Raw genomic sequence first — 17,445 nt, 5'->3', positions numbered from 1 at the left:
TGCATTTGTGAGCTGAATGATGCACCCAGACCAATTTAAAGCCTGCACCTACTCTCCACTCTGGGAAGATGCCTCCACAAACTTAATTGCATTTTATTTTCCATTATTTTAATGTACTGATTTAATTCTATTTTGTTTCTTTTGTTGTAAAGGTTACAGCACATTTGTCATATAGGCACTTTGCTACCAACTATAACTTTTGATTTAAAATAACACAAAGCTTATGCTGCAAAGCTGTAACTTGCAAAAAAAGGGAACTATGGACTCCTTGCGGTAAATAGAGCACAAGATCGTCACTGCTTCTAAGAAAGTGAGGAATCACCAATCCAAAATACGATCAAAGTTCCAACACTCTATTACAGTGTAAAGTACCAAACTGTGCTTCTAGTGTTTATCTTCATTGGAAGGGATATGGCCTTGAGGAGAGGTCTTAGATTCCTTGTGTAGATGAGAGATTGAAAATATCTTTTCATAAGCAATTTACAGAGAAATACTATTTTAGGGATCCTTAGATTCCTGCTCAAGGAGGTTCTAATGGATCGGTGGCTACAGACGCCTTTCACCGTGAAGCCTCCGCTGGATGTTCGGTTGCTATGGACACCTCTGGGCGGGTAGTACACAGGGGACTTGACTCTCTAAGAGCCTTCTCATTAACAGCCTGCACTATAGAGTACAGGAAGTCAAATACTGCATTGCCTGTTACCCTTTTTATGTTGGGCTCTTGCTGTCTGTTTTGCCTAGTTCCATTTCCGGTTCTGACCTAATAGCATTTTAATTCTATTCTCTGGAAGTCATCTGCCCTGACATTCTTGATCGGACTCTAACAGCTCTTTAGATGCCGCCTGCCCTGACTTATTGCCTGGACATTGTCCTTTCCTGGATTATTGCCTGCCCTTCAGATCAGACATAGGACCATTCCATCTTCTCTAGGCTATGTGAGGGGTGGGGTACTAAAGAGTGATGACGAAAACACCCGACATCTTCAGAGCGACCTTTCATTCCCCGACTGTTTGGAAAACTCCCCTGCAACAATTCCTACCAATGAACATCCAGGCAACGGAGAATTACGTCACATTCAAGGGCGACACTATGATTCCTGCTGTTAAGGGGGCAATGGAAGCAGGTGCCGGCTGTACAATGTTTTTTACGACGGCTTCAACATTAAACAACATTGTGGTTTCATTAAACTAATTCAAATCAAACCTTGGAAATAATTAGTTGTGGTTAATGAAAATAATGTTGGTGCAGAAGTCAGTTTGGATAGTTTGGGTGATCTACCACTAAAAATCTTCAGAAAGCTGTAGCTTAACCCGTCTGAAATTTAATGCAAGATTTCTAGATATTGAGCATTGGACATGCTCACACAACACAAATCTGTGTTCTTCTTTTCATGGCAACACTAGGGATATAATAGAGAGACCCAATGCTGCAGGCTTCCCTGTTACAGTATGACCCAACCTGCCATAGGATGGTGCTGGTTGTAGATTTTTTTGGGTGGGGAGGAGGTTCACCACACTGTTCATTGCTCCACACAAGCAGGAAACTTCCCAGGCTATGATTGGTTTCACCACCGCCTGTTTTACTACGTGCATGGCCATTTAGATAGCTAGTGCTGCAGTTGTAGTAAACTGTATGCATAATCCTTGTGGCCAAAGCACAGATTTGTAGGTCTAATTACAAGAACAGGAGAAGGAAAGTAGATTTTTCGTTTAATTAATTGGTGGCAGATATACACGAACAGTTACAAGTTAATATGTATTTCCACAGGATACAGGAAAATGTCTTTTCAGGATGCAAGTTCGAATCCATACAGTTCAATAATTCCACAGACTCCAAAGACAATCACCAAAGTTATCATGAAAGCTTAACTTCCTCACCCTTGCCTAGGATGCCTCAGGGAACCTATATCCCTAGTGTTCCCATGATAAGAATAGACCTGAATACCCTAAGGGAACTTCATGGTTATAATAAAGTTCATTCTGACCTCACTTGAGGTCTAGCCGCAATTAAGCAAGCAAAGCGTCTTTCTTGTGCTCTTATCAATGGATTGGTTTATTCATGACATGGCTCTGCAAGGAACACTTCAATGGCACTAAAATGTTTTTTTTTCATTCCCTTAGATAAAAAGGAAAAAGAAGAAGAAAGAATACAATAAGTTTTGAATTAGTAGTACAATAAAGTGGTGTACAAAGGACTGGGGGATATTTATTTAAAACATTATTTTTTTCTATCTTTTTTATTGCTTTTTTGCAATATTTTCCTGTGTAGTGCTACAGGTCCCTGATGCTTTGGCTTTTAGCTGTACAAGTGCCAGGATGCTCTGGCAGCAATGGGTTTACTGGCACTTGTACTTCTACAAGTGCCAGTATACCCAAGTAGTTTGGGGCTGCCAGTGCTTGCTAGGACCAATATTACCATATATGAAAATACTGTTTTGTTTACTTAAAACCATTATTAAACCAACACTCACTGGCTAGGGGAGTTTGGAGGTGCTCTATCACAGGCTGTTTCTTATTGGGCTGGGCACATTGTCAGTCTGATTACCATAAGTAATAGTGTTCCACTATAACAGGGGGATCCCATGCTGCTGGTTAAGTTTCCCTTGTGATCAGCCCAGACTGTCATAGCCTGGTGCTGCTTGCGGCTTTTGCAGAGAGACCCCATGCTGTTCTTCCATTTTTTTTTTTAGAGAGGGGGGGTTATAATTTATTTATTTCATTTTTAAATACACATTAAAACACCATTCTTTATCATCAAGTCGTGGGTGGCATCTCATGATACGTTTAAAGCAGGGATGGATTAACAATGGGCCTGATGGGGCTGCAGCACTAGGCGGGGTGGTGATTTGGACCGTTGGCGGCTTCCTTGGTTGCCAGAGGCTATTACATTGTTGGAGAGCAACAGGCAGCCAATCTCAAGCCTGCCTGTTGCTGAGTTGGGTGTGGGCTGCGCCTATAGAGGCTGTGTGTGACTCGTGCTGTGTAACTCAGGCTGTACAAAATTCCACCCAGTCCCAGATGAAGGTCAGCGGCACTCAACACAAGAGGAAGGAACAATTTTTTTTTAACAGGGGATATGGGACAACAGTAAATATGTGACAACAGGCCCAACATGGTTATGTGACAACAGGGAATATGTAACAACAAGGGATATGTGAAAACATATGTGAAAGGCCTATGTGTATTATCATAGGGATCTGTTACTTTTCTTATAATAAAATTACCAACTTTTTCAATGGAGATTATACCCTGTTGCCACTGACAGTTTACTGTGTTTGACTATTTGTATTTTGAAGGCTGCTTAGATGTATGAACACTAGAATAGTTATATATAACAAATCATATACATTCTCCTTTGGCCATTTGAAGTATTAGAAGGTATGAAAATGACCAACAGCTGATAATCACGTTCTCACACATTAATTGCACAGTTTGCACAGATTTTTATTTTATCAATAAAAATCATTTTGCTCTCTGTATTGGGTGGCGGTCTCATGGCTGCCCTTACTTATTGTCTGACGATGACAAGGTTGCCCTCTGTATTGTGTGGTGGTCACAAGGGTGCTATGTATTGTGTGGTGGTCCCAAGGGTACTATGTATTATGTGACAGTTACAAAGGTGCTGTGTGTTGTGTGGTGGTCACCAGACTGCCCTCTGTATTGTGTGGAGGGCACAAGGGTGCTGTGTGGTCTTCTGCTGCTGTAACACATCCACTTCATGGTTGGATGTGCTGTGCATTCAGAGATGCTCTTCTGCATACCACTTATGGTTAAGTCAGTTACTGCCGCCTTCCTGTCAGCTTGAACCAGGCTGGCCATTCTCTTCTGATGTCTCTCATTAACAAGGCGTTTATACCCACAGAACCGCCGCTCTGGTTTTGAATGCTGTTCACTGTAAACTCTGGAGACTGTTGTGTGTACAAATACATAACAGATCAGCAGTACAACCCGTATGGCACCAACAATCATTCCACAGTTAAAGTCAGTTTATAAAGTTAGATTAAATTTCTTCTCCATTCTGGTGTTTGTCTGAACTACAATTGCAATTTAACGACCATGTCTGCCAGGGGAGGGTGCAAAAAAATGCAAGTGTGCCAGTGACCCAGCCCCTCAGCCCAGCTAGTCCCTGATGTCTGCATGCTTTTATGCATTGAGTTTCTGCCATATGATTGGCTGATTATATATTTGCATTAACTAGCAGGTGTTCAGGTATATCTAATATCATCATCATCATCATTTATTTATAAAGCGCCACTAATTCTGCAGCGCTGTACAGAGAACTCATTCTCCATTGGAGCTTACAGTCTAAATTTCCTAATATAGCCACACACACAGACAGACAGAGAGGGAGACAGACAGAGACTAGGGTAAATTTTTTGATAGCAGCCAATTAACCTACCAGTATATTTTTGGAGTGTGGGAGGAAACCAGAGCACCCGGAGGAAACCCACGCAAACACAGGGAGAACATACAAACTCCACACAGATAAGGCCATGGTCGGGAATTGAACTCATGACCCCAGTGCTGTGAGGCAGAAGTGCTAACCACTAGGCCACTGTGCTGCCCACAATAAATAATAAAGTGGACAGTGGATGTTTATATATTAGGATTGATATAGATACATAGAATAGATATATATATATATATGTATTCAAGTGTGATTTTTTAAAATTATTTCCAGAACCCTGTACTTTGCTAAAACTTAAAAGCCTAAAAATTAGCATTTTTCATGTATGTTTCTGTTAAAGCACTTTATAAATAAAAAATAATCAACCATTGTTTGTATTTTTGTCTTCAATGGTCAATAAAATAACACAACTTTATCTCTCAACTGTCCCGATTTCAGGGAATTATCCTGATTAGCCAGGAGCTTGTACCGACATGAGGGACAGCTGGGACGTATTTCCACTATTCACTTTACATACATGCTGTGTAAACCAGTTAGTGGTACACTCTTTGTATAAGGGACGTTGGGACGGAGATGTAGGTGGTTGGACGGAAGTACAAGCTATGCCCTCCCATGGTGCTGGCCATAACCACTAGCAGCTGGCCACACCCACACATCGCTGCCCACACCCCTGGTGGGATGGCACTTCTCACAGTAGGTATTTTATAGTTTTCAGCCCCAGGTCCATGTGTCCCTTAATCTGGCCCTGGTTTAAAGTGTATCTTGATGTGCTTTAAACACATCTTTATGCAGATGAACTTACATGTTTATTTTAATTTGCACATAAAAATAAACACAAACAAATTTCGGGGAGTCCTCTCGGACTCCTGGAAGAATAGGCAAACTTCTTGCACCCTGTAAAATGCCGAAATTCACGGCATTGAATAGCGGGGCTTAATCGCATCATTAAGCCCCAACCCCCGCTATTCAATATCTTGAAATTCTGTAATTTATGGTAGGGGCGGGGCTATAGTGATGTAATGACGTTGTCACACCCCCTCCTAGACTTTGTCACATGATCTGTACTCCGATCACAGTTTTAAAAAGTAGGCAAGTATGTTTTAGGTTCTTCAGCAAACTAACAAAATTTAGGTTGTGCTACTTTGTGTTTGGAAAAAAAACCAGCCCTCTAAAACTATGAAATGTAAGACTTCCCTGCTCATATTTGATTGAGCACATGAATGAACTTTGTTACTTCACGATATAAAATGGACATTTAACAAGTGAAGCACATCTTCCTTGTGTATTTTATTCCCAGATCTAATTAATGTGCTTGATGTAATTCAGCTTTTCCCTGCTAGAATTCCCTGGTTAGTATCAGCAGGAAGCAGAAGTTCTGTCAGTTATACATTTCTGTTTGCTAATTACCTGTAATTCTACTACATAACCAGGTCTCAACGTGTGGCTGGCCATGCAACACATGCAAATTCTTTATGCTAGTCTGGGTATACTGTATGTGCTGACAGCTTACCCCCTACAGATTTTGTCCCTAATGGTTATAAAAGTACAGCATAGGACAAATGTAGCACATTTTAAAATTATATTATAATGCATCACATGTCATTTAAATGTCTGCTAAATCTCTATGTCCACAAATGCTTTTATTTAGATGCAGCATGTGCTGAAATACTGACGTGCAAAGTTCAATTAGCTTCTTTTTTTTAAATGCATAGATGCACTAGATAACTGCTAAGGTGCATGTTTTCTATCTGCTCTTGGGAACTGCCTAACTAATAGTGCACCTTGATGTGAAGACAAGTAGAATGTGCTGTGCAGACGTGTAAACATACTTGTCAATACTTTACTCTTTCCCTCTGGGAGAAGAAGGGGGTAGGCCATGGCGTATTCTGTCATTTTGGCCCCGCTTTGCCAGGAATCGCGTCATAGACCCTGCAGGAGAATGGCCTGCTCTCCCGGCAGTCTGGCAGACTTACACGGAGTTTGGGAGTCTACCAGACATTCCGGGAGAGTGGGCAAGTATGTAAACCTCATGTTAACATCCAACCACCTACCCTTTTAGTAACACCCCTTTCAATCAAAAAACCTTTTCACATTTTTTTACAATGCAGCTTGATTTTGCCTTATCAGTGGCTAATATTAATAATGAGAGTGTGTGGACATGGGAACTGTCTTTATTACAGGACACAATTTTGCGTTTTTGATTCATGTTATTACCTTGCTTATAGTATACCTGAATATGGGTTTCTCCAGCAAAGTGTGGAAATGGCGAAATACAAAGAGAACCACTGAAAATGAATCTCTCCGCCCCCTTTATCCCAATTCAATTACTTTCTCAATAAACTGAAATCTTGTGCCTACACTGCTCCACAAAACCACAAATACATTGGGGGAGGTACTCCTTATCCTGCTAGGAGCGAATATACTCCGCCCAACTCTAAGCGTGTGCAAACTGGGGCTCCTCCACAAAAGTGTCCATCTTGTTTCAGAAACCTATGAACTGCAGAGAAAATTAAAGCACATTTTTACACAAATTAAGGAGCACAAACTGTTTCAAAGCACAGAGGAGTGACAGGTTTGTACTATATAATTGTTTTACTGTAGGTAGCCGGGAGATAGGGGGGAGTGTACTGTACTTTTCCCTGGTCATGCACTCTTCTGGCTATGTAGAATATCATTCTTTAACATTGCTGGCAGTTTCCTGCATAGCCCAACTGATGGAAAGCACAGTACAGCACAGTAAAACATTCAGTGACTGGAAAATAGAACAAGTCACTTACATGTTCCCTGCTCTGCTTATTAATGAATATTAATGAACTAAGTCTCTCGAGCTCAGAACTAGTTCACTTAATGTTTCAAACTGAAGTATTCAGGAGGTGGAAACATCAAAACAATTTATTTTTCAAAGAGATTTAACCCTTTAAAATATAAGGGGGTGGGGGAATATCCGTCAGTAAAACTATGTTTCAGCTTTGGTATGAATTGAAAATAATGTCAATGCAGTCTAACATGATCCTGAACAACACAATGATTGCACTATTTTTTACAAACAGGTTGGATCGTGCCAGTACAGATCTTGTGAACCTATTGGTTATGTATTGGAATTGTGTGCCTTTATGTTGCAAAGTATATTAAACTGCATAATGTTGATACTTCTTTCCCCTGCACAATAAAGCACTTTTACCACATTAAACTTATTACTGTAATAATGAAATAAACTCACAAACTCCTTAACTATAGTGCCCGTGGACCTATTCAGTTTTTTCAGAATCCACCTCATAATGGATTCACTAACCGTATCCATCAGCAGATCCTAGGGATATATCCGACCAGCAAAACTTATTGCTGGCCATCTATCTTTGATCCCTTCAAAATCCAGCCTGCTTTTAAACAAATTGTTCCCTCCAAGATGTTCGACAAGTATGTCCCATCTCTGTTGATGAGCAGGACAAAACCGTGTGCCGCTGTGCAGCAGCGGCGCAGTCTGGGGCGTGGCCACATTATGTTGGGGGCGTGGTCAACATGGGGCATTGATACATACATACATTATAATAAAACATTACATTTATCAGGCCCTCCCCATCATACCACCCCCCCACCCCAGAAACACATTACAACACCCCCAGCCCACTATACTTCTGATGCTGCTGATATCCATCAGAGTGGGAACTTCCTGTAGAGTGAGCAGGGAAGCTATTAGTCTCACAAGATTAATAAATCTCATGAGACTTAGAGCTTCTCGGCTTTCTCTGCAGGCTGTGTCCTATCCAGGGACTGGGAGCAGCTATCCGCTCCCTCCTGCTAACCAGAGCTGGATTAAGGCTCGGGGGCACTAGGCACTTAAGACAGGGAAACTCCTATGATGTAATATGATTATTAGACACATTTTCAACAAATACACAGGCAATACTGTGAGCACTACTGTTAGGTGCACACAGTTCTGCCTTCACAAGCAGTACAATGTGAAGTAGGACATACCTCCCAACTGTCCTTGCAGTCAGACCAAATCCTGACTAAGCGGGACAGTCACCCACCAAATTCAGGACAGTTGGCAGACTGTCCTGGTCTCTCCTACCTGTCTTGTTATTGTCACCACTTGTGGCTGCTGGTGTCTTTAGATCAGTTGCTGCTTGTCTGGATCCTGGAATGTTGGAGGCCCTATTAGGAAAAAAAAAATGGGTACATGAAATTTAGAAAACTCCAACAAGCAGCGGTGTTAAATCAATATAGCACCCACGTTTTAAATTTAGGCCTCACTCCAGCCCCAACATTAAAATAATAGTATTCACATTTGATAAATACATCTATTTCCATACAACTAACCCTGACATTAAATAGTATATATATTTAATAAATATACCTATTTCCCTACAACCAGCCCCAAACATTAAATAGTATTCCCATTTAATAAGTTAACCTATTTCCCTCCCTCCAAACAACCCCAGCAAGAAATTAAATAGCATTTATGTTTAATAAAAATAACCATTTCCCACAACCATCTCAGGCATTAAATAATTCATAATCACATTCAATAAATATACCTCATTTTCCCCAAGCAGCCCCACATTCACTTAATAGCACACATTATAGTCATATACTGTCCCCCACACACATTATAGTCATATACTGTCCCCCCACACAACATTATAGTCATATACTGTCTCCCCACACAAATTACAGTCATATACTGTCCCCCCACACACATTACAGTCATATACTGTCCCCCACACACATTGGCCATTTTTATTGTCCCCCTCCTACAGTCATTGCCCCCTGCAGACATTTTCACCTCCCCCTTCCCCCTGCAGACATTTTCACTCACCCCCGTCCCCCTGCAGACATTGTCACTCACCCCCCTTTCCTCTGCATACATTGTCACTCACCCCCCCTTTCCCCTGCATACATTGTCACTCACCCTCCCTTTCCCATTCATACATTGTCACTCACCCCCCCCCCTTTCCCATGCATACATTGTCACTCACCCCCCCTTTCCCCTGCATACATTGTCACTCACCCACCCCCTTTCCCATGCATACATTGTCACTCACCCCACCTTTCCCATGCATACATTGCCAATCACCCCCCCTTCCCATGCATACATTGTCACTCACCCCCCCTTTCCCATGCATACATTGTCACTCACCCCCCTTTCCCCTGCATACATTGTCACTCATCCCCCCTTTCCCATGCATACATTGTTACTCACCCCCCCTTTCCCATGCATACATTGTCACTCACCCCCCCCTTCCCATGCATAAATTGTCACTAACCCCCCCCTTTCCCAAGCATACATTGTCACTCACCCCCCCCTTTCCCATGCATACATTGTCACTCACCCCCCCTTTCCCATGCATACATTGCCACACACCCCACCTTTCCCATGCATACATTGCCACTCACTCCCCCTTTCCCATGCATACATTGTCACTCACACCCCCCTTTCCCAAGCATACATTGTCACTCACCCCCCCCCCTTTCCCCTGCATACATTGTCACTCACCCCCCCTTTCCCATGCATACATTGTCACTCACCCCCCCTTTCCCCTGCATACATTGTCACTCACCCCCCCTTTCCCATTCATACATTGTCACTTACTCCCCCTTTCCCATGCATACATTGTCACTCACCCCCCCTTTCCCCTGCATACATTGTCACTCACCCCCCCTTTCCCCTGCATACATTGTCACTCACCCCCCTTTCCCATGCATACATTGCCACACCCCACCTTTCCCATGCATACATTGCCACTCACCCCCCCTTCCATGCATACATTGTCACTCACCCCCCTTTCCCATGCATACATTGTCACTCACCCCCCCTTTCCCCTGCATACATTGTCACTCATCCCCCCTTTCCCATGCATACATTGTTACCTCACCCCCCCTTTCCCATGCATAAATTGTCACTCACCCCCCCTTCCCATGCATACATTGTCACTCACCCCCCTTTCCCCTGCATACATTGTCACTCACCCCCCTTTCCCATGCATACATTGCCACACACCCCACCTTTCCCATGCATACATTGCACTCACCCCCCCTTCCCATGCATACATTGTCACTCACCCCCCCTTTCCATGCATACATTGTCACTCACCCCCCCCTTTCCCCTGCATACATTGTCACTCATCCCCCCCTTTCCCATGCATACATTGTTACTCACCCCCCCTTTCCCATGCATACATTGTCACTCACCCCCCCTTTCCCATGCATACATTGTCACTCACCCCCCTTTCCCAAGCTACATTGTCACTCACCCCCCTTTCCCATGCATACATTGTCACTCACCCCCCTTTCCCATGCATACATTGCCACACACCCCACCTTTCCCATGCATACATTGCCACTCACCCCCCCTTCCCATGCATACATTGTCACTCACCCCCCTTTCCCATGCATACATTGTCACTCACCCCCCCTTTCCCCTGCATACATTGTCACTCACCCCCCCTTTCCCCTGCATACATTGTCACTCACCCCCCCTTTCCCATGCATACATTGTCACTCACCCCCCCTTTCCCATGCATACATTGCACACACCCCACCTTTCCCATGCATACATTGCCACTCACCCCCCCCCCCTTCCCATGCATACATTGTCACTTACCCCCCTTTCCCATGCATACATTGTCACTCACCCCCCCTTTCCCCTGCATACATTGTCACTCATCCCCCCTTTCCCATGCATACATTGTTACTCACCCCCCCCTTTCCCATGCATAAATTGTCACTCACCCCCCCTTCCCATGCATACATTGTCACTCACCCCCCCTTTCCCCTGCATACATTGTCACTCACCCCCCCCTTTCCCATGCATACATTGCCACACACCCCACCTTTCCATGCATACATTGCCACTCACCCCACCTTCCCATGCATACATTGTCACTCACCCCCCCTTTCCCAGGCATACATTGTCACTCACCCCCCCTTTCCCCTGCATACATTGTCACTCATCCCCCCCTTTCCCATGCATACATTGTTACTCACCCCCCCTTTCCCATGCATACATTGTCACTCACCCCCCCTTTCCCATGCATACATTGTCACTCACCCCCCTTTCCCAAGCATACATTGTCACTCACCCCCCCCTTTCCCATGCATACATTGTCACTCACGCCCCCTTTCCCATGCATACATTGCCACACACCCCCACCTTTCCCATGCATACATTGCCACTCACCCCCCCCCCTTCCCATGCATACATTGTCACTCACCCCCCTTTCCCATGCATACATTGTCACTAACCCCCCCTTTCCCCTGCATACATTGTCACTCACCCCCCTTTCCCATGCATACATTGTTACTCACCCCCCCTTTCCCATGCATTACATTGTCACTCACCCCCCCCTTCCCATGCATACATTGTCTCTCACCCCCCCTTTCCCCTGCATACATTGTCACTCACCCCCCCCTTTCCCATGCATACATTGCACACACACCCCACCTTTCCCATGCATACATTGCCACTCACCCCCCCCCCCTTCCCATGCATACATTGTCACTCACCCCCCCTTTCCCATGCATACATTGTCACTCACCCCCCCTTTCCCCTGCATACATTGTCACTCATCCCCCCTTTCCATGCATACATTGTTACTCACCCCCCCCTTTCCCCTGCATACATTGTCACTGCACCCCCCCTTTCCCATGCATACATTGCCACACACCCCACCTTTCCCATGCATACATTGCCACTCACCCCCCCCTTCCCATGCATACATTGTCAGTCACCCCCCTTTCCCATTATACATTGTCACTCACCCCCCTTTCCCCTGCATACATTGTCACTCATCCCCCCTTTCCCATGCATACATTGTTACTCACCCCCCTTTCCCATGCATACATTGTCACTCACCCCCCCCTTCCCATGCATAAATTGTCACTCACCCCCCCCTTTCCCAAGCATACATTGTCACTCACCCCCCCCCTTTCCCATGCATACATTGTCACTCACCCCCCCCTTTCCCATGCATACATTGCCACACACCCCACCTTTCCCATGCATACATTGCCACTCACCCCCCCTTCCCATGCATACATTGTCACTCACCCCCCCTTTCCCATGCATACATTGTCACTCACCCCCCCCTTTCCCCTGCATACATTGTCACTCATCCCCCCCTTTCCCATGCATACATTGTTACTCACCCCCCCCTTTCCCATGCATACATTGTCACTCACCCCCCCCCCCCTTCCCATGCATACATTGTCACTCACCCCCCCTTTCCCAAGCATACATTGTCATCTCACCCCCCCCCTTTCCCCTGCATACATTGTCACTCACCCCCCCTTTCCCATGCATACATTGTCACTCACCCCCCCTTTCCCCTGCATACATTGTCACTCACCCCCCCTTTCCCATTCATACATTGTCACTCACCCCCCCCTTTCCCATGCATACATTGTCACTCACCCCCCCTTTCCCCTGCATACATTGTCACTCACACCCCCCTTTCCCCTGCATACATTGTCACTCACCCCCCCTTTCCCATGCATACATTGCCACACACCCCACCTTTCCCATGCATACATTGCCACTCACCCCCCCCTTCTCATGCATACATTGTCACTCACCCCCCTTTCCCATGCATACATTGTCACTCACCCCCCCTTTCCTCTGCATACATTGTCACTCATCCCCCCTTTCCCATGCATACATTGTTACTCACCCCCCCTTTCCCATGCATAAATTGTCACTCACCCCCCCTTCCCATGCATACATTGTCACTCACCCCCCCTTTCCCCTGCATACATTGTCACTCACCCCCCCCCCCTTTCCCATGCATACATTGCCACACACCCCACCTTTCCCATGCATACATTGCCACTCACCCCCCCCCCCTTCCCATGCATACATTGTCACTCACCCCCCTTTCCCATGCATACATTGTCACTCACCCCCCTTTTCCCCTGCATACGTTGTCACTCATCCCCCCCTTTCCCATGCATACATTGTTACTCACCCCCCCTTTCCCATGCATACATTGTCACTCACCCCCCCCCTTTCCCATGCATACATTGTCACTCACCCCCCCTTTCCCAAGCATACATTGTCACTCACCCCCCCTTTCCCATGCATACATTGTCACTCACCCCCCCCCTTTCCCATGCATGCATTGCCACACACCCCACCTTTCCCATGCATACATTGCCACTCACCCCCCCCTTCCCATGCATACATTGTCACTCACCCCCCCCTTTCCCATGCATACATTGTCACTCACCCCCCCTTTCCCCTGCATACATTGTCACTCATCCCCCCTTTCCCATGCATACATTGTTACTCACCCCCCCTTTCCCATGCATACATTGTCACTCACCCCCCCTTCCCATGCATACATTGTCACTCACCCCCCCTTTCCCAAGCATACATTGTCACTCACCCCCCCCTTTCCCCTGCATACATTGTCACTCACCCCCCCTTTCCATTCATACATTGTCACTCACCCCCTCTTTCCCATGCATACATTGTCACTCACCCCCCCTTTCCCCTGCATACATTGTCACTCACCCACCCCCCTTTCCCATGCATACATTGCCACTCACCCCCCCCTTCCCATGCATACATTGTCACTCACCCCCCCTTTCCCCTGCATACATTGTCACTCACCCCCCCTTTCCCATGCATACATTGTCACTCAACCCCCCTTTCCCCTGCATACATTGTCACTCATCCCCCCCTTTCCCATGCATACATTGTTACTCACCCCCCCTTTCCCATGCATACATTGTCACCTCACCCCCCTTCCCATGCATACATTGTCACTCACCCCCCCTTTCCCCTGCATACATTGTCACTCACCCCCCCTTTCCCATGCATACATTGCCACACACCCCACCTTTCCCATGCATACATTGCCACTCACGTCCCCCTTCCCATGCATACATTGTCACTCACCCCCCCTTTCCCATGCATACATTGTCACTCACCCCCCCCTTTCCCCTGCATACATTGTCACTCATCCCCCCCTTTCCCATGCATACATTGTTACTCACCCCCCCTTTCCCATGCATACATTGTCACTCACCCCCCCTTCCCATGCATACATTGTCACTCACCCCCCCTTCCCCAAGCATACATTGTCACTCACCCCTTCCTTTCCCATGCATACATTGTCACTCACCCCTTCCTTTCCCATGCATACATTGTCACTCACCCCCCCTTTCTCATGCATACATTGTCACTCACTCCCCCCCTTCCCCCTGCAGACATTTTCTTCCCCCTGCAGACATCACTTCTCCCGTGCAGTAACTTTTAGTTATTGCCCACCCCAGCCCCCCTCTGCAGTACCTGTCACTATCCCCTGGACGGAATACAAAGAAAAACAGCGCAACAACTTACCGAAGGCTCCTGGGCGGCTGCGTCGGCGTGAAGTAACGTCATCACGTGGCCACGCGGAAGTTTAAAAAAAAAAAAAAAAAGAAAAGAAAAAATTGCGGGACTGGAAGCGCAGGGACCGGACCGGCCCATACATCCATCCGCCCTTCTGGCAAATGTCAGAAGTGCCAGATTGCTAGTCCGGCCCTGCTTGAGTCTCAACCTCTAAGACTGAGGTGGCCATGAGATCCGACCCGCACAAACACCTCTTATCCAACCAATGAAGCTCAACAGGGTGGGGTGAAGCTGATGATGATGATGATGATAATGAAGATGATGATGATGATGACTACTCATGGGCCATGTAGTGCCTAGACGCCCAGAACACAATAGATTGACCAACCACCCATATGCATGTCATCACTGTGTGCACACCTGTACACGAAACACCCTTATGTCAAATGGTGTCCTGACAGACAAATATACAAAATACACCAGCAAAGAGTCGCTGAGTAGAAGGAGAGCGGGTGATGCGGTAACCCATATGAAGGTAGAAAAAACATAAAAAAACTCGGATGCACATAACTAATTACTCCTGATATGGTCACCAGGAACCTTCTACCAGTCTGGGTGAGTGCTGACCATCCTAGGGTACGGAGTCTAATGAACCCTTCGGGCTTCACCAAGAACCATCGCTGCCGGAGGCCCGCAGGTCGCGGCCCCTAGGTTGGTAGGCAACAGTAAAGAGTCAGAATCAGGGTTACTGAGGGTAGTGGTCGGGCATACACTTTCCAGTAGGTCTGATATATATGTATCATGCATAGAGCTTCAATCACCCATCAACCTGAGTGCTTTAATGGTGCGATTGAAGATCCGTCTAAGGCTGCAGCAATAGCCGCCACAATCCTAACAACTAGGTGCCATAGTCTTGTGGGTCTAAGTTAATAAATTCAGTGGACCACTCAAAAGTCACACCAAATGTAAATATAGTCGGGATGAAGCATCCCCGTGTATAAACCATCCTTCTGTGGACAGACAACTACATGCCTCAAAGAAGGTGAAAGTACATAGTCAAATCAACATGTGGAGGGAGGGTGACCCAACGGATGGGGGGTCCTTTTTATGATGACCATCATGACAGGCTGACAGGAACACACTGGTAATACTGACAGCGGGAAACAGTGACTGTAAACTGCGGTGACGAATAAAGAAGCCGGCAGGTAACGATGATTTCACTTTCAAGCTGCACATTATGTTTGCTGTTCTTATCCTGCTATTTTAAGGAGATGCCACCGGTATAATGTATTAGGCTTTCTAAATAACATTGTACAGGCAGCAGCTCCTTAAAATAGCAGGTTAAGATCAGCAAACATAATGTGCAGTTTGAAAGTGATGTCATCATTACCTGCTGGCTTCTTTATTCGTTGCCACGGTTTCCGGTCACTGTTTCCAGCTGTCAGTATTACCAGTGTGCTGGGGAATACACCTTCGGTGTATTCCTGTTGGGGTATCTGGTATCGGCGTTCCGGACATCGTTTTCATGACTACCAATGGACCCAACGGCCTGTTACCCCATCGGTCTCTTTCAGACCTCTGACTATACACATAATATGAATGTTCCCAATCAACATGTGTTTAGCGAGCAACCTGGGCTTGCCAGCTTGTGCTAACAGGGAGGTAAATATTTCAACACAAAAGAATCCTTCACATCTGTCAGCAGAAAGGTTCCATGATGGAATGATTCTGTTGTATTAGGATGTGTAATTGATGTGATGTTAAATACTTTAGTGTCAAAAAAGACAAAAGTATTATAGGAGTGATACCTTTATTGGCTAACCCAAAAAAATATTATTATATTTGCTAGCTTTCAGAGCACAGAGGTCCCTTCATCAGGCAACTCCTATAATACTTTTGTCTTTTTGACACAAATTATTTTTTTGCTACACATCTTGATGTGTAATTGAAAAATATGTGGAACCTGTTACTTTTAGAACACTCTGCTTAGAGGAGTAACAATAGAAGTATAAAAGAAGATGCTTACTGTTAATAGCTGTTGTCTTGTTCCTTGTGAAGACTTACATTTATTTTGCTGATCCCTGCTTCAAGATACATACAACATTACGTAATGATCAACGGCTGATAAAGGGGAACTGCTAATAAGGGTCATCTAATGGTTTGAAAACTTGAAAAGGAGTGGATGGCGTTTAAACAAATGTCAACTCTATTAAACAGTGATCATGGAAAAGACAAAGAGAAATATAACCACATAGGAATAGAGGAGTGGAAGCAATAAAATGCAAACACTTGGATAATACTGTTAACTGAACTATTCAATATAATATCAATATATATAAATATCAGAAGACAATGACAGTAGTGCAAGATAATGTAATACTTGAATGCAAACAATGATTTTAGATGCGATACATGAATGGGCCACGTAGTAATGCAGAGGGTTTAACTCTATAATCATCTATGAATTTGCACTCTGCAGCAAAGGAATTACAATATTCCAAAAACTATAATAATAATAGGGATTGAAGCCATAGTATTCAAAGCTAGAATGAGACTGGTGTGTTTGGTAGCAAGCAGTATGTCCAACTATGGGGTAACTAGAGATTCATCACACACCCAAAAATATACAGTTCCAAATCCCGTAGATAGGTATAGGGAAAAGGGCAGAGTAGTCCAGTAGGTAGCAATCACTTTCAAGTTCAATG

This window comes from Mixophyes fleayi, chromosome 5 (assembly GCF_038048845.1).
Source record: "Mixophyes fleayi isolate aMixFle1 chromosome 5, aMixFle1.hap1, whole genome shotgun sequence".
NCBI lineage: Eukaryota > Metazoa > Chordata > Amphibia > Anura > Limnodynastidae > Mixophyes > Mixophyes fleayi.
Note: the sequence above shows the minus strand (reverse complement) of the source record.